At 42.2% G+C, this 22,648-nt stretch overlaps 1 protein-coding gene and 1 pseudogene across 1 annotated transcript in view; one reads left to right on the forward strand and one right to left on the reverse strand.

The window, feature by feature from the left end:
* Window positions 1–22,648, forward strand: part of LOC106593599 (NACHT, LRR and PYD domains-containing protein 1 homolog) — a 160,900-nt gene that overhangs the window by 108,576 nt on the left and 29,676 nt on the right. The gene's annotated exons all lie outside the window — the stretch shown is intronic.
* On the reverse strand, window positions 4,462–5,467 carry LOC145881463 (trace amine-associated receptor 13c-like; annotated as a pseudogene).

Here is a 22,648-nt window from a genome sequence, read left to right on the forward strand (position 1 = left end):
GGGTGGCAGCATCATGTTGTGGGGGATCTTTGCTGCAGGAGGGACTGGTGCACTTCACAAAATAGATGGCGTCATGAGGATGGAAAATCATGTGGATATATTGAAACAACATCTCAAGACATCAGTCAGGAAGTTAAAGCTTGGTTCCAAATGAGTCTTCTAAATGGAAAATGACCCCAAGCATACTTCCAAAGTTGTGGCAAAATGGCTTAAGGACAACAAAGTCATGGTATTGGAGTGGCCGTCACAAAGCCCTGACCTCAATCCCATAGAAAATTTGTGGGCAGAACTGAAAAAGTGTGTGCGAGCAAGGAGGCCTACAAACTTGACTCAGTTACACCAGTTCTGTCAGAAGGAATGGACCAAAATTCACCCAACTTATTGTGAGAAGCTTGTGGAAGGCTACCCAAAACATTTGACCCAAGTTAAATAATTTAAAGGCAATGCTACCAAATACTAATTGAGTGTATGTAAACTTCAGACCCACTGGGAATGTGATGAAAGAATTAAAAGCTGAAATAAATCATTCTCTCTACTATTATTCTGACATTTCACATTCTTAAAATAAAGTGATGATCCTAGCTGACATATGACAGGGAATTTTTACTAGGATTAAATGTCAGGAATTGTGAAAAACTGAGTTGAAATGTATTTGGCTAAGGTTAACTTCCGACTTCAAGGATTTACCCTTTGTCAACTATGACTCACCTTTGAATGTATTGGTCATTGATCTGATACAGGGTCACTGATGAGGTTTTCAACAAAAGAAACCCAAATCCAGGATGGAGGGGTTCAGTGAATGTGGTGTAGAATGTGTAAAGGTGTGTCAGCGTACCAGAGGAGGACACACTATAGAAGGACAAAGTACCAGCTGGCCAGTCCAGATACACTCCAACTCTGTTAGATACAGGGCCAAGGATGGACCTACTATGGACTCCAGCATTGTAAAAGTCATAAACGCTCTCAGAGCCATACATACACCAGGAATTGCTGGTGAGTCCAATACATGCCTTTCCCATCATTCCTTTGTACACCACACCAATGGCAGGCCAACCACCATCCCAGTCCATCTCCCAGTAATATCGAGATCCAGATAAGCCTTCTCTGCAGAGAACTTGGCGATAACGGTCAAATCTGTCTGATTCAAGTCGTGAAATTAGTGCTGCGTTTGTGAAACAAGCATTTAGCATGTAAGATGTGTCTATATGGATCCTGGATCATATTATATCTGTGTCGATCCTTGATCATTATTTAGTTGTATTGACACTGGATCATATCATATCTGTGTTGATCCTGGATCTTCATATATCTGTGTTGATCCAGGGTCATCATATATCAGTGTTGATTCTGGACCGACATATGTGACGAACCGCCTTGATTCGGTCTTACGTAGCAAAATTTGAAATTTAGTTTTTTACATTGGATAAAAGCAGAGACACAAAGCTACAAAATGGTATATCATGCATTGCATTTGAGGAACAATGAGAAAGAAATTCTGCTTTGAAATTTGATATACTTGTAATCTCACTTTTGAGAAGAATATTTGGGACCTACTGGAGAGCTGTTCTTTGTCGACTCCCATTCAGCATTGTTCACACCCTCTAATCTTTAGCCCCCACCCAAACTCTGACAGCTGTTTACATGTTATCCAGAGCGTTGGTGACTGTAACTGTGCTGCTGGCAACAATTCAATTATGCTTTTTTTGCGGACGTTTACTGACACCGGCCATATTCAACGGTTGTTGAATTCATTAGTTATTCTGCGCACTGGCACACTCAGACAAGAGTGCTCTGAAATCGGAGTAGATGGCCAGACTGAATTTACAAACTCACCTGAAATGGTTACTTGCATAGTGGAGTCTTTTATTAAAACAGCTAACAATGAACCATAATCCAAAGTCATGACATTACTATCCTGCATGAATCTGCAGGTAGCTAATTAACCAGGTTCAATGTTAGTCAGCTAGCATTAGTCTATAACTAGCCAAGCAAATGGATCTGAGGGAGAAACTCCCCAAATACAGGTGTGCTGAGCTTGTATCGTCATACCCTGTAATCACTGGCAAAGGTGCTTCAGCAAGTTACTGAGTCAAGGGTCTGAATACTTAGGGCTCTCCAGAGGGTGGTGTAGTCTTCCCAACGTATCACCGGGGGCACACTGCCTGCCCTCCAGGACATCTACTGTACCCGATGTCACAGGAAGGCCAAAAAGATCATCAAGACCATCAACCACCCAATCCACGGACTGTTCACCCCGCTATGATCCAGAAGGCGAGGTCAGTACAGGTGCATCAATGATGGGACCGAGAGACTGAAATACATCTCAAAGCCATCAGACTGTTAAATAGCCATCACTGGCAGACTACCACCCGGTTACGCAACCCTGCAACTTAGAGGATGCTTCCCTATGTACATAGACATGGAATCCCTGGTCACTTTAATAATGGAACACTAGTCACTTTAATAATGTTTATATGCTATTTTACCCTTTCATCTCATATGTACCACTCAGACATTGCTTGTCCTAAAATGTGTATATATTTTTAAATTCCATTCTTTTACTTTTAGATTTGTGTGTATTATTGTGAATTGTTAGATACTACTGCACTGTTGGAGATAGGAACAAAAGCATTTCACTACACCCGCAATAACGTCTGGTAAATGTGTGTATGTGACCAATAAAATGTGATTATGAAATCATTTTGTTGTGTATTAAAGGTAGTAAGCCTTGAAACGTAATGTTCATTTAAATGATGTATTTATATATTTGTTCCCTTACCCTGTAACCAGTCTGTAAACTGCTCCTAGTCTATGCCACTCTGACATTGCTCATCCATATATTCATATATTATTAATTCCATTCCTTTACTTAGATGTGTGTGCATTGGGTATTTGTTGTGAAATTGTTAGATATTACTTGTTAGATATTGCTGCACTGTCGGAACTAGATGCATAAGCATTTCGCTACACCTGCAATAACATCTGCTAAACACATGTTTTTGACCAATACAATTTGTTTTGATTTCTAATGAGTGACTGCAATCAGTCACAGCCTAGAAACAAGAATGTTATCATTTACAGACAAAACACGTTACTTCCTTCAGCACACTATTACAACAGTGTGACTGTTTTGGAATAAAATGACCAATATATTTCCTTTAACATTGTCAAGGGTGTGTACGGGAGGAGAAGTCAGGTGCAGGAGAGCAGAGTGTAGTGAACAGGCGCACTGTTCAAAGCATCTATAAAGTATTAAGAAAGTATGAATAGTCCTCACTTCAGATGAAGGACTGCAAAACTCCTTTACAATTTTTTTATTTAACCTTTATTTAACTATGCAAGTCAGTTAAGAACAAATTCTTATTTTCAATGACAGCCTAGGAACAGTGGGTTAACTGCCTTGTTCAGGGGCAGAATGTCAGATTTGTACCTTAACAGCTCAAGGATTCAAACTTGCAACCTTGCGGTTTCTAGTCCAACACTCTAACCACTAGGCTGCCCTGCCACCCCTAATGACCAGTAAATGGTTTATAAATACATTTATTAAAGATCTTATGAGTGATCTTCTGAATCATTATTACAGACTATAAAAGTTGTTTATAAAGGTGTGAATAACTAGCTTACAAAATAAATATGGAAGTAATGAAACATTTTGAATGAACTATTTACTAATCCATTATAAACTATTTAGTGTGTTACCCAATCTCTATATTAATTCACACTAAACAGCTTCTGAGAGAGCTGCTCTGGTGTGACCCCTGACCTGGCAGCAGTGATGTAGTGAGAGTAGTGGTAGTGTTCATAACCAGTATGTTGAGGTTGAAGTGTCTACTGTGGTCTCCTGCACTGATGTGTTGAATAATTAATGTATATACTGTAGCAGTTATTTATAAATGTCAGAATACCTAGCTGAATAACATTTCACAAATGTGGCCTTAATATTAAATGGTGAGCAAACTGTAAATGCCTTACAAATGGTTTATTACTGAATGTTATTATAAAGTGTTACCCATAATTGCATATTCTTACATTTACCTTCATCTACTTACACAATACACCATTGAGATAGACTTGGATGTCATCTGACATGCAGTATTGTACATTTCCGCTTTACTACACTTGATGAAGACGTTGTGTCACAATTGAGCCACTAGAGGGAGATGTTAAACCACATATTGAAAGACTCATGACGTCCTCGGAATGTACTTTTAGAATACTTACTTTTTATCATTAAGTAACACAGAACAACCACAGCCTTAGGATTTAGAGTACACAATCCACAATGACTATGATGTCTTTTATAAAACAAGCTTATGCCTTCTCTAAGTCATTCCAATCCAATCCAGACAAATCAATCTCTATCAACACCACGTGTATCTATGATGACAATACTGAGATAAGTAATGTCAGTGTATTGTTACATGAAATAAATAATTATAACAATTGTAGAACAAAATTATATCAAACCTATGTTTGCCAACCGAGGGAAAACATTTATAGGAACTATGAACCTCTTATCTTCAAAGTTAAAATAAGTTTAGCTGTCACTTTGAACCATGGATAAAAGAAAGCATAAATTATTGGATTAATTAAGGAATTAACAAGTGGCAGAAAACTGATGAAATATGGTAAGAAATTGTCACTTAAAATAGGAAAAAAATGGAACATAAATAGAAATGGAATCCAACAAATGAAATAGTTGATAACAACAATACCTAGAGTTTTTGCTGCTTTTCTCTCAGAATTATTAGCCCGTACAGTTTTAACACCAGACACACTGGCAGCCTCTTTTGAAAATACCTTTCTGGCCTGTGATCTGGCCACCACAAAGATTTTCATATAAAGTGTTATAATAATAGAGCACGGGACAACCATTGTAATTACCAGGTCAATGATATTACCCCAGGTTATTCCTTCAAAAAATAAAACATTCTTTCAAACACCTACTGGGTACCTGCACATTTACTAAGTTTTTTATAACAGCAGCATCGTATATGATACAACAACACCAGGTAATGGATATAAAATACATTATTCTTGTTATTGTTATTCTAGAGTGGTATAATAAGGGATCACACACAGCAACATAGCGCTCAATAGATATCAAGACCAAATTGCCCAGAGATAAAGAAGTACATAAAAAAGAGATGTAAAATTGAAACACACAGAAATATTTCCCAAACCCCCAGCAACGTTCCATTTTTGCTACAGTCGTTACTGGTATCACAATCAGTCCCACCAGCAGATCTGACACAGCCAGAGAGAGGATGAGCAGGTTGGTTGGAGTGTGGAGCTGCTTGAAGTGAGAGATGGAGATGATCACCAGTATGTTCAAAAATACTGTTACTGCTGAAATCAATGAGAAGAAGATGTACAGTGTAATGTAGATAGATGTCGATAGCAAAGCCTTTCTGCAAGAAGAGTTTCTGTCTTGAAAACAGTACTGAATATCTTCCTTTTTCTCCATTTGTAATAAAAGGTAAAAATGCTGAGGTCCTTCTCCTGCTTGGTCCTGTGTGTGACCCTGTCAGGTCCGCCTTCTGACAAACTCTGAGCTCTGCCTCTCTATTTATCCCTGAGTTACTGACAGAAACTCCCTTCCCCAGCATCTTTGATCTACACACACACACACACACACACACACACACACACACACACACACACACACACACACACACACACACACACACACACACACACACACACACACACACACACACACACACACACACACACACACACACACACACATACACATACACATACACACACACACACACGGTTGGATAAACAAATAATTAACGAAAGCATGATGTAATGTAATACAGGATTGGATGTTGCTGTGCCCACCTAGCCTGTCCTTCAGCCTTACTGATAGTTAGAGATGAGAGAAAAGGTACATTTTCTCCAATTCAAATCAAATTGTATTTGTCACAAGCGCCGATCAGGTGTGGATATTACAGTGAACTGCTTACTTACAAGCTGTTAACCAACAATGCAGTTTTAAGAAAAAATTAATGTTAAGTGAAAAATAGAGAAGCAAAAAATAACAGTAACAAATAATTTGAGCAGCAGTAAAATAACAATAGCAAGGCTTTATACAGTGTGTACCGGTACAGAGTCAATGTGAGGGGGTACCGGTTAGTCGAGGTAACTGAGAAAATATGTACATGTAGGTCGAATTAAAGTGACTACGCATAGATAATAAACAGAGAGTAGCAGCAGCGTAAAAGAGGCGAGGGGCAATGCAAATAGTCTGGGTAGCAATTTGATTAGCTGTTCAGAAGTCTTATGGCTTGGGGGTAGAAGCTGTTAAGCAGTCTTTTGGACCAAGACTTGGCAGTCCGGTACCGCTTGCCGTGCGGTAGCAGAGGTAACAGTCTATGTCTAGGATGGCTGGAGTCTTTGACAATTTTTAGGGCCTTCCTCTAACATAACCTGGTATAGAGGGACTGGATGGCAGGAATCTTGGCCCCAGTGATGTACTGGGTCGTACTGACTAGCCTCTGTAATGCCTTGCCGTCGGAGGCCGAGGAGTTACAAATACCAGGCAGTGATGCAACAAGTCATGATGCACTCGATGGTGCAGCTGTAGAACTTTTTGAGGATCTGAGGACCCATGCTAAATCTTTTCAGTCCCCTGAGTGGGAATAGGCTTTGTCGTGCTCTCTTCGTGACTGTCTTAGTGTGCTTGGACCATGATAGTTTGTTGGTGATATGGACACCAAGGAACTTGAAGCTCTCAACCGCGACTACAGTCACGTCGATGAGAATGGGGGCATGCTCTGTCCTCCTTTTCCTGTAGTCCACAATCATCTCCTTTGTCTTGATCACATTGAGGGAGAGGTTGTTACCCTTGCACCACACGTTCAGGTCTCTGACCTCCTCCCTATAGGCTGTCTCATCGTTGTAGGTGATCAGGCCTAACACTGTTGTGTCATCGGCAAATTTAATGATGGTGTTGGAGTTGTGCCTGTCATGCGGTCGTGCAGTCATGAGTGTACAGGGAGTCCAGTCCCTCCTGCAGCAAAGATCCCCCACAACATGATGCTGCCACCCCTGTGCTTCATGGTTGGGATGGTGTTCTTCGGCTTGCAAGCCTCCAATGCGTCAGCCCAGTCCAGCTCATCCTGCTCCTGCTCCTCGCACTAGCCCTGTGGTGCATGTCCTTAGTCTGGCGCGTCCTAAGCCAGCCCCACGAATCAGGCCTTCAGTGCGCAGTCCCCATCCAGAGCTTCCGGCAACAGTGCCTCGTCCAGAGCTTCGGGCGACAATGCCCCGAAGAGAGACGGCCCACAGTCCGGAGCCAGCAGACACGGCCCACAGTCCGAAGCCGAGAGAGACGGCCCACAGGCCGGAGCCGAGAGAGACGGCCCACACTCCGGAGCCGAGAGAGACGGCCCACACTCCGGAGCCGAGAGAGACGGCCCACAGTCCGGAGCCGAGAGAGACGGCCCACAGTCCGGAGCCGAGAGAGACGGCCTACAGTCCGGAATCGGTGCAGCGAGAGTCGCCCTACAGTCCGGAATCGGCGCAGCCAGAGTCGCCCTTCAGCCCGAGGTCTCCAGCAGTTTAAACGTACCCAATTTAAACAGGTTACTACTCTGGCCCAGAAACTAGAAATTGCATATTATTATTATTATATTTGGATAGAAAACACTCTGACGTTTCTAAAGCTGTTTGAATGGTGTCTGTGAGTATAACATAACTCATATGGCAGGCAAAAACCTGAGAAAAATCCAAGCAGGAAGTGGAAAGTCTGAGAATTGTAGGTCTTCATTTGATTCTCTATCGAAGCTACAGTGTCTGTGGGATGACGTTGCACTTCCCAAGGCTTCCATTGGCTGTCTAAAGCCTTCAGAAAGTAGTTTGAGCATTCTCCTGTCACTGGGCAGATAATAGGAGCTCAGTTATGCCTGCCATATGAGTTCTGTTATACTCACAGACACCATTCAAACAGTTTTAGAAACTTTAGGGTGTTTTCTATCCAAAGCTAATAATTATATGCATATTCTAGTTTCTGGGCAGGAGTAGTAACCAGATTAAATCGGGTACGTTTTTTATCCAGCCGTGCAAATACTGCCCCCTATCCCCAACAGGTTAACCTCTAGAGGACCCCTTCCCGCTCTGATCCCGGTACCGGGATTTATTGACAAGATACCATAGCGGGAAATTCAAAACTGCAAGAATCTAATAATTTCAATTTCTCAAAAAATCTACTATTTTTCACCATTTGAAAGATAAACATCTCCTAAATCCAACCACGTTGTCCGATTTCAAAGAGGCTTTACGGCGAAAGCATAAAGTTAGGTTATGTTAGCCTCTATGGGCTAGGTGGGACGCAAGCGTCCCACCCGTGGTGCACTCCATCAACAGCAGGTGCATTTCAAGAGCGGCAAATTTGAATCCAAATAAATGTCAAAATTCAAATTTTTCAAACATACAACTATTTTACACCCTTTGAAAGATAAACATCTCCTTAATCTAACCACGTTTTACGATTTCAAAAAGGTTTTACGGCGAAAGCATAAATTTTGAGTATGTTAGGACAGTACATTTACAAGAGTTGTGTGTAATGTTTTGTCAATTCAAAGACAGGGTCACCAAAACCATAAAACCAGCTAAAATGATGCACTAACCTTTTACAATCTCCATCAGATGACACTCCTAGGACATTATGTTAGACAATGCATGCATTTTTAGTTCTATCAAGTTCATATTTATATCCAAAAACAGCGTTTTACTATGGCATTGATGTTGAGGAAATCGTTTCCCTCCAATAACCGGCAGTCAAGTCAGCACCACAAATTAAATAATTAAAATTAGAAAACATTGGTAAAATATTATATTGTCATTTAAAGAATTATAGATTTACATCTCTTGAACGCAATCAACTTGCCAGATTTAAAAATAACCTTACTGGGAAATCACACTTTGCAATAATCTGAGCACTGCGCCCAGAAAAATACGCGTTGCGATACAGACTAGCCGTCATGTTGGGGAGATCTAAAATTGAAAATACTATGTAAATAATCCATTACCTTTGATTCTCTTCATCAGATGTCACTTCCAGGTATCACAGGTCCATAACAAATGTAGTTTTGTTCAAAAAAGCTCATCATTTATGTCCAAAAATCTCCGTCTTGTTAGCACATGATCTAAACCCGCCGGACTTCACTTCATGAACGAGGGGAAAAAATATATTTACGTTCGTTCAAACATGTCAAACGTTGTATAGCATAAATCATTAGGGCCTTTTTTAACCAGAACATGAATAATATTCAAGGTGGACGAATGCATTCTCTTTTATAACGTATTGGAACGAGGGTACCCAACATGAACTCGCGCGCCAGGTGTCTAATGGGCCATCATCGTTCCATGGCTCTTGTTCGGTCAGATCTCCCTCCAGAAGACTCAAAACACTTTGTAAAGGCTGGTGACATCTAGTGGAAGCAATAGGAAGTGCCAAAATATTCCTCAGCCCCTGTGTTTTTCAATGGCATAGGTTTAAAGGTAATACAACACATCAGGTATCCACTTCCTGTCAGAAAATGTCTCAGGGTTTTGCCTGCCAAATGAGTTCTGTTATACTCACAGACACCATTCAAACAGTTTTAGAAACTTTAGAGTGTTTTCTATCCATATATAATAAGTATATGCATATTCTAGTTACTGGGTAGGATTAGTAACCAGATTAAATCGGGTAAATTTTTTTATCCAGCCGTGCAAATACTGCCCCCTAGCCCTAACAGGTTTTAAGAGAGTACATTGAAAATAGCTGTGTGTAATGTTTTGTCAATTCAAAGACAGGCGTCACCAAAAGCAGAAAACCAGCTAAAATTATGCACTAACCTTTGACAATCTTCATCAGATGACACTCCTGGGACCTTATGTTAGACAATACATGCATTTTTTGTTCCATCAAGTTCATATTTATATCCAAAAACAGCATTTTACAGTGGCGGTGAAATTCAGATTATTTTTTCCCTCAAATGCTTCCGGTGATCAGCGTTAAAATTTACAAAATTACTATTCGAAAACATTGGTAAATTATAATATTGTCATTCAATGAATTATAGATTAACATCTCGTAAATGCTACCGCATTGCCAGATTTCAAAATAACTTTACTGGGAAATCACACTTTGCAATAAACGGGGTGCTATGCTAAGAACAATAGGCTAGGCTATACAGGTTAGCACCATCTTGGAACCATCTAATATCAATAATACTATTGTAAACATTACCTTACCTTTGATTATCTTCATCAGAAGGCACTTCCAGGATACCCAGGTCCACAACAAATGTTGTTTCTTTCGACAAAGTTCATAATTTATGTCCAAAGAACTCCAAGTTGTTCCACGTTGTTAGCACGTTCAGTAGGCTACTCAAAATGTAGGGCGGGGGGGAGGAAGTCACGACGAAAAGTTTAAAAAAATCTATTTACGTTTGTTCAAACATGTCAAACGTTGTTTAGCATCAATCTTTAGGGCCTTGAGAACGTGAAACGGATAAATATTTCAACAGGACCTCTCCTGTGTCTTGATAAACGTTTGAAATACAAAGTCTCATCTCACATGAATGCGCATGTGCGCGCAATAATGAAGTGACGACATCCCAGGGACGTCAACTTCCCTTCCTTGTCATCCGGTCTCTGTTCATCATAGATGCTTCAAACAACTTTATAAAGATCGTTGACATCTAGTGGAAGTCGTATGAAGTGCAAAATGAATCCTTTGTCACTGTGTGTTCTTTTAGCACTCGAAAATAGTACAGCCACAACATTTTCATTTTCATTTCCTGCTTGTATTTCTCTCAGGTTTTTGCCTGCCATAAGAGTTTTGTTATACTTACAGACACCATTCAAACAGTTTTAGAAAATTCAGAGTGTTTTCTATCCAAATCTGTTAACCTCTCTAGGGTAGGTGGCACCAAATCGTCCCACCTACGTAACAGCCAGTGGAATCCTGTGGCGCGTTATTCAAATACCTTAGAAATGCTATTACTTCAATTTCTTAAACATATGACTATTTTACAGCTATTTAAAGACAAGACTCTCGTTAATCTAACCACACTGTCCGATTTCAAAAAGGCTTTACAACGAGAGCAAAACATTAGATTATGTCAGCAGAGTACCCAGCCAGAAATAATCAGACACCCATTTTTCAAGCTAGCATATAATGTCACAAAAACCCAGAAGACAGCTAAATGCAGCACTAACCTTTGATGATCTTTATCAGATGACACACCTAGGACATTATGTTATACAATACATGCATGTTTTGTTCAATCAAGTTCATATTTATATAAAAAAACAGCTTTTTACATTAGCATGTGACGTTCAGAACTAGCATACCCCCCGCAAACTTCCGGCGAATTTACTAACAATTTACTAAATTACTCACGATAAACGTTCACAAAAAGCATAACAATTATTTTAAGAATTATAGATACAGAACTCCTCTATGCACTCGATATGTCCGATTTTAAAATAGCTTTTTGGTGAAAGCACATTTTGCAATATTCTAAGTAGATAGCCCGGCATCACAGGGCTAGCTATTTAGACACCCAGCAAGTTTAGCCTTCACCAAACTCCGATTTACTATTAGAAAAGTTTGATTACCTTAGGTGTTCTTCGTCAGACTGCACTCCCAGGACTTCTACTTCAATAACAAATGTTGGTTTGGTCCCAAATAATCCATAGTTATGTTCAAACAGCGGCGTTTTGTTCGTGCGTTCAAGACACTATCCGAATGCTAAATAAGGGTTACGAGCATGGCGCATTTCGTGACAAAAGATTTCTAAATATTTCATTACCGTACTTCGAAGCATGTCAACCGCTGTTTAAAATCAATTTTTATGCCATTTTTCTCGTAAAAAAGCGATAATATTCCGACCGGGAATCTGCAAATAGGTAAACAGACGAAAGAAAATAAAGCATGGGGTCGACTCGGGCACGCGCCTAAGCCCATTGTCCTCTGATCGGCCACTTGTCAAAGGCGATAATGTGTTTCAGCCTGGGGCTGCCTCGACATCGTTCAGCTTTTTCCCGGGCTCTGAGAGCCTACGGGAGCCGTAGGAAGTGTCACGTTACAGCAAAGATCCTCAGTCTTCAATAAACAGAGGCAAGAAGAACAACAACTTGTCAGACAGGCCACTTCCTGCATGGAATCTTCTCAGGTTTTTGCCTGCCATATGAGTTCTGTTATACTCACAGACACCATTCAAACAGTTTTAGAAACTTTAGGGTGTTTTCTATCCAAAGCCAATAATTATATGCATATTCTAGTTACTGGGCAGGAGTAGTAACCAGATTAAATCGGGTACGTTTTTTTATCCGGCCGTGTAAATACTGCCCCCTAGCCCTAACAGGTTAATAATATGCATAACCTAGCTTCTGAGTTGGTGTCGGAGGCAGTTAAAAAGGGGCACAGATTTTTTTCAAAATTCGCAATACTGCCCCCTAGCCCCAAAATGTGGAAAAAGTAAAGTGGTATGAATACTTTCCAAATGCACTGTATGTATGTTAGGGCAGTCACAGTGGCCTGTGCCTGCTAATCTGAAGCAGCTACAGTGTTTCCTGGGGTTTGCCCATTTTTACAGACGTTTCATCCGTGACTACTGTCATTTGGCAGCTCCTCTCACCACTCTCACCACCACCTCCACTCCTTTCCACTGGTCCCATGAGGCAGTGTTCCGGAAAGTCAAGCACCGCTTCACTTCCTCTCCAATCTTTACCCAGCCAGAACCAGAACTCAAGTTCATCCTCGAAATGGACGCTGCCGACACCGGGGTAGGTGCTTTTCTGTCTCAACGTTCACCCTCTGCTCAGAAGCTCCATCATGTGCCTTCTTTTCCTGCAAGCTCTCACCTGCAGAGAGACATTTTGACATTGGTAACCTGGGAACTTCTGGGCGTGAAGCTGGTTCTTGAGGAGTGGCGTCACTGGTTAGAGGGTTCGGTTCTCCCTTCATTGTGTAGACGGATCACAAAATCCTATCCTACCTCCAGACCGCCAAACGTCTGAACCCTTGGCAGGCCAGCTGGGAATTGTTTTTCGGAAGATTCAACATCACACTCATCGCCCCGGATCTAAGAATACCAATCCTGACACCCTATTCCGTCAGTTCACAACTGACGGGATACCCTACCTCCTGGAGTGCTCAGCTACCCTGGGTGGAATATGCCCACAACATGCTCATCAACACCTCGTCCGGTATGTCACCCTTTGAGTGTGCTTTGGGTTACCAACCCCCTTTGTTCCCTGCCCAAGAGATCGAGGTAGCAGTGCCCTCAGTCCAGGACCACAGGCAAAGTTGTCATCGCACCTGGAGGAGGGCCCGGGCTGCTATTCACCGTGCCTCCACCAGGACCCAATCCCAAGCTAACCATTGCTGTGCTTCAACTCCAGTCTACACTCCAGGCCAAAAGGTATGGTTCTCGTCTAAGGACTTGCCCTTGAAAGTGGCTTCCAAAAAACTAGCCCCCCGATTCATTGGTCCATTTGAGATTGATAGTGTCATTAACCCATCTGCTGTGCATCTGAAACTTCCAGACTCTCTCAAAATCCACCCCACCTTCCATGTGTCTTTGATTAAACCAGTCTGCTCCAGACCTCTGTCCCCCCCTGCAGCTGCTTTTCCACCCCCTCGGCTCATCGATGACCATCCTGCCTATACCGTCCGGCGGCTTTTTGATGTGTGCCGTCAGGGTCCCAGTTGGCAGTATCTGGTGGACTGGGAGGGATACAGGCCTGAGAAGCGTTGCTGGGTGCCCCATCACATTCTGAACCCTCGTACAGGATTTTCATACCTCACACCCTGACTAGCCGGGTCGTATGCCTGCTCCTGCCACACCCCCTAGTGGACATCCGGTGTCTCCTTGACCTGCAGCCATTCCCCCAGTACACTCTCACTCTCCCCCTCCTTCTCCCTCTGTGTGTGTGTGTGTGTGTGTGTGGTTGGAGACAGGTGTGCTGGAGTCAGAGCAGATCCCCACCAGCTGCAACCCATTCCATAATCAAGACCTCTACAAATACTCAGTCCTGCCACTTCCAATCTGACAGATTGTAATCTCTGTTCAGTCAGTCATGCTTCTAGCTATTTGTTGTTATTTAAGATCCTGTATCCTGCTGTGCCCGTTTCCCTGCCTGACACTGTTTATCCTCTCACTGCAGTTTTGCCGCTCTGACTCTGGTTCCTGTCTCCTGTTCCACATCTCACCACCCTGCTACCCTGTTCTGGATTCAACACACCACCACTCCCTTGGATTCCCCTCTGGACCTGTTTACCCTGTCCCAACCAAGCTTACTCCAACCTCAGCCTACACATCTGGTTTCCTACAACTCATCCGAGCTTCCCCAGATCTGCACTCCATCTCTCCCTGTTGTAATAAATACCTTGGTTCATTCATCCCAGTTTCCTTGTCTAAGTCTCATCTTGGGTTCCCCTGTGCTGCTCAGCCTAACAATATGATTGAATTGTTTACAACACAGTGCCCCAACACTGTTTTCCAGCATCCCAAAACATAATATAAACTGCACTTCGTCATATATTATCTCAAAATGTAGTCTGAACATGTTGGAAACATGGTGGAAGGACCTGGATTAATTGAAATGTAAGAAAACCAACACCATCTGAAAATGTATTCATTTCATACACACATGTGCAATTAACATAATTTATACACATTTGACATCAGTCCAAATTCATTTTGAACAATACTTAACTACATTCAGAAAAAAAGCCATTAGAAGAAGACCTAAAGTGATTTTGTAATATTGTTGAGATTTGGATAAATGCTATGCAAATTGCCATTCCATAACGGCATCGTTGGTATGACCCCCTTGACTTCTCAACTTTCTGGTAGAGTTTGGTTATTTCCAAAATAAACATCAAGTTGAAAAAAATAAACTATTGGAAATTCAATTTCAAGAAGAGACAGTTAAACGTGTAAAGAACCATGATCGTAAGGTTCTAATTGAAACCTTCATGGTGCCATAAAGAACTCTTTCCTAAGGTTCTATAAAGGTTCTGTGGACTGGTGACAGGTTGTCACTTATCAAACCAATCAACTATTTTGCATAGATGGAGCTTCAAACAGAGGGTGTGTTTCTGAAATATGTTCAGCAACAAGCAAGCTGTCATAAGATACAAAACTAACGGTGAGCGTTAGAAGCCAGCCCTGCCATTGAAATGCAAAATGTGAAACTGAAGTTCTTTAGAGTTCCAATATTCAAGACAACAAAAGGAGATTTGGAAGGATGGCGTTGCGAAACTACAGGACACATCATGACATGTGTCATTTGGTCAGTGCATAAGAAAATAACAGTCAAGCAGTTGATAAGACGCTACATCTTTATGGTGTATGTTCTAATTGCATTTCATAGGAACATTCCATAGACTTGTAAAAATGTCCACCTGAACTGAAGTATGAAACAATGATTCAAGTTGAGGGAGACAGTTACATCATTGGGACACATAATATTTACCAGTCATCACCCTGCAGTATTCTGACCCAATATTTTTATTTATTTAAGGTGTCAAACAAGAACACACACACACACACACACACACACACACACACACACACACACACACACACACACACACACACACACACACACACACACACACACATAGACACACACACACACACACACACACACACACACACACACACACACACACACACACACACACACACACACACACACACACACACACACACACACACACACCACACACACACACACACACACACAAGCAAGCAAACGTCTGTGGCTGATGTCACTGGGACTATATTGTCTCTACTGTGGAACTCTTTAATGATGTTAGTTTGGCATTTTTAAGTTTCTGACACCAGAGGGTCCTGTTATCACCTGTATGCAAGGCTCTGGAACAATGAGGTCCAAAACTCTAAGGAATTCTACCAATTAAAGGTGTTGGAGACACACAAATGCTTTACTCCAGGGCCCTAATAAGGCATAAACATTCAACGTGAACCTAAGTAAAGCTCTATTGTCATATGTGTGAGTGTAACAATGTTTCTTCTGTACCTCTCCTCGCCCCTACCTGGGCTCGAACCAGGGACCCTCTGCACACATCGACAAAAGTCAGCCTCGAAGCATCGTTACCTATCGCTCCACAAAAGCCGCGACCATTGCAGAGCAAGCAACAACTACTTTAAGGTCTCAAATAGAGTGACGTCACCGATTCCATTAGGCCTCAGCCTCAGTACAACCCTCACCCCTAAACAGGTCTCATTACGAGACCATGAGTCTGACTCACCTCTGCAACACATTTTACATTTTAGTCATTTAGCACATGGGGGGGGGGGGGGGGGTGTGGCATTGGTAAAGATACTCATTAAGAGGTAGGTTTTCAGACTAAACCTCCCCCTAACCTCACTCTCAATCCTACACCCTCTCTGTAGTGTTTTTGACAAATAACAAGACATTTTCACAAGTACAGAACTGATATTTCCTTTTTTTTACCTGGCCTTTCTGAGTTGGCACATCCTGATTTCATGGGCCATGATCCAGGATCAACACATATATAATATGATCCAGGGTCAATATAGACATATCTAACATGCCAAAAGACTCTGGTGTGACCCCTGACCTGGCAGCAGTGACGTAGTGAGAGTAGTAGTAGTGAGAGTAGTGGTAGTGAGAGTAGTGGTAGTGACTGTAGTGGTAGTGGTAGTGAGAGTAGTGGTAGTGAGAATAGTAGTAGTGAGAGTAGTAGTAGTGAGAGTAGTGGTAGTGAGAGTAGTGGTAGTGAGTGTAGTAGTAATGAGAGTAGTAGTAGTAGTGAGAGTAGTAGTAGTAGTGAGAGTAGTAGTAGTGAGAGTAGTGGTAGTGAGAGTAGTGGTAGTGAGAGTAGTGGTAGTGAGAGTAGTGGTAGTGAGAATAGTAGTAGTGAGAGTAGTAGTAGTGTTCATAACCAGTATGTTGAGGTTGAAGTGTCTGCTGTGGTCTCCTGCTCTGTTGTGTTTCCATCGTTCAGCCAGGTGATAGCAGGAAGAGGGATGTCACAGGTTAGAGACGCAGGGTTGTTCATCACCACACTCACATGTCCTGGACCTGGTTCTGACCACAGATAATGGGGGAGACTGGAGGGACAAAACACACACACACACACACACACACACACACACACACACACACACACACACACACACACACACACACACACACACACACACACATACTGTACACCTACATTTGTAGCATTTTGGGGTTGTTGTTTACGTACCATATACCTCCAGGCTGTACTCCTTGGCTGCGTTGCTGACGGCAGTGCGAGTTTTGCAGCAATGTGTCAAATCGATTAGAGCCCGGGTGGCCGTGTGGCGCTCCATCGCTGACCTTGGGTTGTGGCTAATAGTGTGGAGTTGCCAAGAGGTTAGCAATTATGCCCTTAAAGGGAAATTACACTCAAAAACCATCTTAAGTTATTTTTTTTACTGGTCCACTGTTGATACAGTCCCAAAATGTTTTATATGTCTGATGTCAACTTTTGTGTCACCGGCCACATCATCATACAGTATGACAATGACTTTTGCATCATACGATACTTCGCATCATCTTGATGTTGTGGCCGTCGACACTTTGATTCTTGTTTTTGAGTGACGTTTCCCTTTAAAGATGGAATTCGTATCGGTGAAACTGCCATGTCTGTTTGCGATATTACACATGCGATTTTGTCACACCCTGATCTGTTTCACCTGTCATTGTGCTTGTCTCCACCCCCCTCCAGGTGTCGCCCATATTCCCGTTATCCCCTGCATATTTATACCTGTATTCTCTGTTTTTCTGTTGCCAGTTCGTCTTGTCAGGTCTTAGCAGCATTCTTTTCCACCTTCCTGTTTCTCTAGTTCTGTTTCCTAGTTTTTCCAGAAATTTCTTAGACACTAAATTGCCAAAAGTATGTGGACAGCTGCTCATTGAACATCTCATTCCAAAATCATGGGCATTAATATGGAGTTGGTCAGCCCTTTTCCACTATAATAGACCCCACTCTTCTGGGAAGGCTTTCCACTAGTGAAGTTGGTCATTGATGTTGGGTGATTAGGCCTGGCTCGCAGTCGGCGTTCCAATTCATCCCAAAAGGTGTTCAATGGGCTCGAGGTCAGGGCCCTGTGCAGGCCAGACAGGTTCTTCCACACAGATCCCAACATACCTATTTCTGAATGGACCACACTTTCTGCATGGAAGCATTTTCATGCTGGAACAGGAAAGGGCTTTCCCCAAACTGTTGTCACAAAGTCTAGAAAGTCATTGTATGCTGTAGTGTTAAGATTTCCCTTCACTGGAACTAAGGGGTCTAGCTCAAACTATGAAAAAGAGCCCCAGACCATTATTCCTCACCACCAAAATTTACAGTTGGCACTATGCATTGGGGCAGGTAGCGTTCTCATGGCATCCGCCAAATCCAGATTTGTCACTCCAGAGAAGGCGTTTTTCACTGTTTCAGAGTCCAACGGTGGTGTGCTTTACACCACTCGAGCCAACAGTTGGCATTGCACATTGTGATTGTAGGCCTGTGTGCGGCTACACGGCCATGGAAACCCGTTTCAGGAAGCTCCTGACAAACAGTTCTTGTGCTGACGTTGCTTCCAGAGGCAGTTTGGAACTTGGTAGTGAGTGTTGAAATTGAGGACAGAGGATTCTGCCTTCCTGTTGTGTGAGCTTGTGTGGCCTACCACTTCGCGGCTGAGACATTGTTGCTCCTAGATGTTTCCATTGAACAATAACAGCACTTACAATTGACCGGGGCAGCTCTAGCAGGGCAGAAATTTGACAAATTGACTTGTTTGAAAAGTGGCATCCTGTGACGGTGCCACATTAAAAGTCACTGAGCTCTTCAGTAAGCCCATTCTACTGCCAATGTTTGTCTATGGAGATTGCATGAGCATGAGTTTGGCCATCTGGGCTGTTAGCTCAGAAACAAGATGGCGTCGAGGCCTCAATGCTTTTTAAGTTAAGGCCCATTTTGTGAGATTAAATGTCAAAAACGTTCATAGAGCGCTCATTTGACCGCTTCACGTCAAAGTACATGAAGCTACGGTGTCAGGAAAAAAAGAACCAGACATTTATCTATCGTAATTTATGAGAATTAGTACAATGTACAATTGCTGATGGTTAAAGTATTTTTTTCTTCAAAAAGTTAAAGATCCAGTTCTGACGTGTTCAGACGAATCCGTTAAGGTGGGTTTTGGAGCTCTATGTGATTTCTGTGATATTCTGTGATTTTCTGAAATCACACACACACAGTCAATGGGCAGTGACACAGTGTGGGGCTGAGAGACACACAGAGACTGCAATAGTTACCTGCGTTTGAACTATCAAAGAACCATCAGACCTAGAGCTCTGAAACTTTAGAAACCTGTTCTAGAGCTTAAGTCGGTCGTGCATGGTGAGTTATGTGGCTCTGGAACGTTCTCAGGCCGAGAAACAGCCAAGTACATTTGCAATGATCTCAATTCATTTTGACCATCGCGAAAATGACAACATTTAGAAAAGTCCCAGAGTGACAAGACTAGAGGTGCATTGAAACCGCCTCGGCCCATAGAGATGGACCCCAATGTTTCTGTCCGATAGCTCATTCAAGGACCCCGTAGCAATGCCCGGAAAAGGTGGATTTTCAGCATCAATTAAGGTCGTTGCTCGGGCACCGAATGACCTATCAAGCCGAAACTTGGGATTCGGGGTCGCCTCACATAGGCCTACACATAAAGTCAGAGCTGGACCCACAGCTAAAACGTAACTACATGTTTTACGTTTTTATTTTGTTTGATCTGGTGGCGCTGGGAATAATGGGCCTGCTCTGAAATATGTGATAGTTGGCTTCTAAACGAGTTGGAAAAAGTGGGATTGGTGTCAGATGGTGTCAGAATGACATCTAATTCACTGATGGACGCTGACTTGCTGGTTGACTTTTGTACATTTGCAATATGTTTAAAATGACAGACTGAAATCAACACTAATAATGGCATCACCATAGTCTCTAGGCCATGCCGAGTTCAAAGAGATGCCCCCCTTGACTGTAGCTCACTCGGTCTGAGCGCAGCGACCGTTCAAAAAGTAGGCCCAAAATGAAGCCTGGCCCTAAAATTCAGGTGCTTTTGGGGGACAGTGGCGGAACCGTTAGGGTTAGAAGGACAATTCAACCACAGGAATGTTCCTAAGGTCCTCCCAATTTGTGCAAGCCTAACCTTGACCGTGTGGCATTAACCCTTAACCTGTTGGGTCTAGGGGGCAGCATTTGCACGTCTGGATAAAAAAAATGTACCCGATTTAATCTGGTTACTAATCCTACCCAGTAACTAGAATATGCATATACTTATTATATATGGATAGAAAACACTCTAAAGTTTCCAAAACTGTTTGAATGGTGTCTGTGAGTATAACAGAACTCATTTGGCAGGCAAAACCCTGAGACATTTTCTGACAGGAAGTGGATACCTGATGTGTTGTATTGACTTTAAACCTATCCCATTGAAAAACACAGGGGTTTAGGAATATTTTGGCACTTCCTATTGCTTCCACTAGATGTCACCAGCCTTTACAAAGTGTTTTGAGTCTTCTGGAGGGAGATCTGACCGAACAAGAGCCATGGAACGGTGATGTCCCATTAGACACCTGGCGCGCTACTTCATGTTGGGTACCCTCGTTCCAATACGTTATAAAAGACTATGCATTCGTCCACCTTGAATATTATTCATGTTCTGGTTAAAAAAGGCCCTAATGATTTATGCTATACAACGTTTGACATGTTTGAACGAACGGAAATATATTTTTTCCCCTCGTTCATGACGAGAAGTCCGGCTGGCTTACATCATGTGCTAACGAGACGGAGATTTTTGGACATAAATGATGAGCTTTTTTGAACAAAACTACATTCGTTATGGACCTGTGATACCTGGAAGTGACATCTGATGAAGAGAATCAAAGGTAATGGATTATTTACATAGTATTTTCGATTTTAGATCTCCCCAACATGACGTCTAGTCTGTATCGCAACGCGTATTTTTCTGGGCACAGTGCTCAGATTATTGCAAAGTGTGATTTCCCAGTAAGGTTATTTTTAAATCTGGCAAGTTGATTGCGTTCAAAAGATGTAAATCTATAATTCTTTAAATGACAATATAATATTTTACCAATGTTTTCTAATTTTAATTATTTAATTTGTGACGCTGACTTGACTGCCGGTTATTGGAGGGAAACGATTTCCTCAACATCAATGCCATAGTAAAACGCTGTTTTTGGATATAAATATCAACTTGATAGAACTAAAAATGCATGCATTGTCTAACATAATGTCCTAGGAGTGTCATCTGATGGAGATTGTAAAAGGTTAGTGTATCATTTTAGCTGGTTTTATGGTTTTGGTGACCCTGTCTTTGACTTGACAAAACATTACACACAACTCTTGTAAATGTACTGTCCTAACATACTCTAAATTTATGCTTTCGCCGTAAAACCTTTTTGAAATCGTAAAACGTGGTTAGATTAAGGAGATGTTTATCTTTCAAATGGTGTAACATAGTTGTATTTTTGAAAAATTTGAATTTTGACATTTATTTGGATTCAAATTTGCCGCTCTTGAAATGCACCTGCTGTTGATGGAGTGCACCACGGGTGGCACGCTAGCGTCCCACCTAGCCCCAAGAGGTTAACAGTGAAAATAAGTTGTTTACATCAAACAGTTTGCATTGACTTCTCTCCCCATAGGAATCCATTGCCTATTTCCCTTAACACAGTGTCCAAAGAGCGGCCAGAAGTATACAGAATGGTGTCGTCTGCGTAGAGGTGGATCAGAGAATCACCAGCAGCAAGAGCGACATCATTGATGTATACAGAGAAGAGAGTCGGCCCGAGAATTGAACCCTGTGGCACCCCCATAGAGACTGCCAGAGGTCCAGACAACAGGCCCTCCGATTTGACACACTGAACTCTATCAGAGAAGTAGTTGGTAAACCAGGTGAGGCAATCATTTGAGAAACCAAGGCTGTCGAGTCTGCCAATAAGAATGTGGTGATTGACAGTCAAAAACCTTGGCCAGGTCAATGAATACGGCTGCACAGTAATGTCTCTTATTGATGGCAGTTATGATATCGTGTAGGACCTTGAGCGTGGCTGAGGAGCACCCATGACTAGCGGAGAAGGTACGGTGGGATTCTAAATGGTCTGTAATCTGTTTGTTAACTTGGCTTTCGAAGACCTTAGAAAGACAGGGTAGGGTAGATATAGATCTGTAGCAGTTTGGGTCTAGAGTGTCACTCCCTTTGAAGAGGGGGATGATTGTGACAGCTTTCCAATCTTTGGGAATGTCAGACGTTACGAAAGAAAGGTTGAACAGGCTAGTAATAGGGGTTGGAACAATTTCGGCAGATAATTTTAGAAAGAGAGGGTCCAGATTGTCTAGCCCGGCTGATTTGTAGGGGTCCAGCTTTTGCAGCTCTTTCAGAACATCAGCTATCTGGATTTGGGTGAAGGAGAAATGGTGGGGGATTTGGCGGGTTGCTGTGGAGGGTGCAGGGCAGTTGACCAGGGCCAGCCGTAGAGAAATGCTTCTTGAAATTCTCAAATATAGTGGATGTATCGGTGGTAACAGTGTTTCCTAGCCTCAGAGCAGTGGGCA

Source organism: Salmo salar, chromosome 08 (genome assembly GCF_965601325.2).
Source record: "Salmo salar chromosome 08, fSalSal1, whole genome shotgun sequence".
In the NCBI taxonomy this organism is placed as follows: Eukaryota; Metazoa; Chordata; class Actinopteri; order Salmoniformes; family Salmonidae; genus Salmo; species Salmo salar.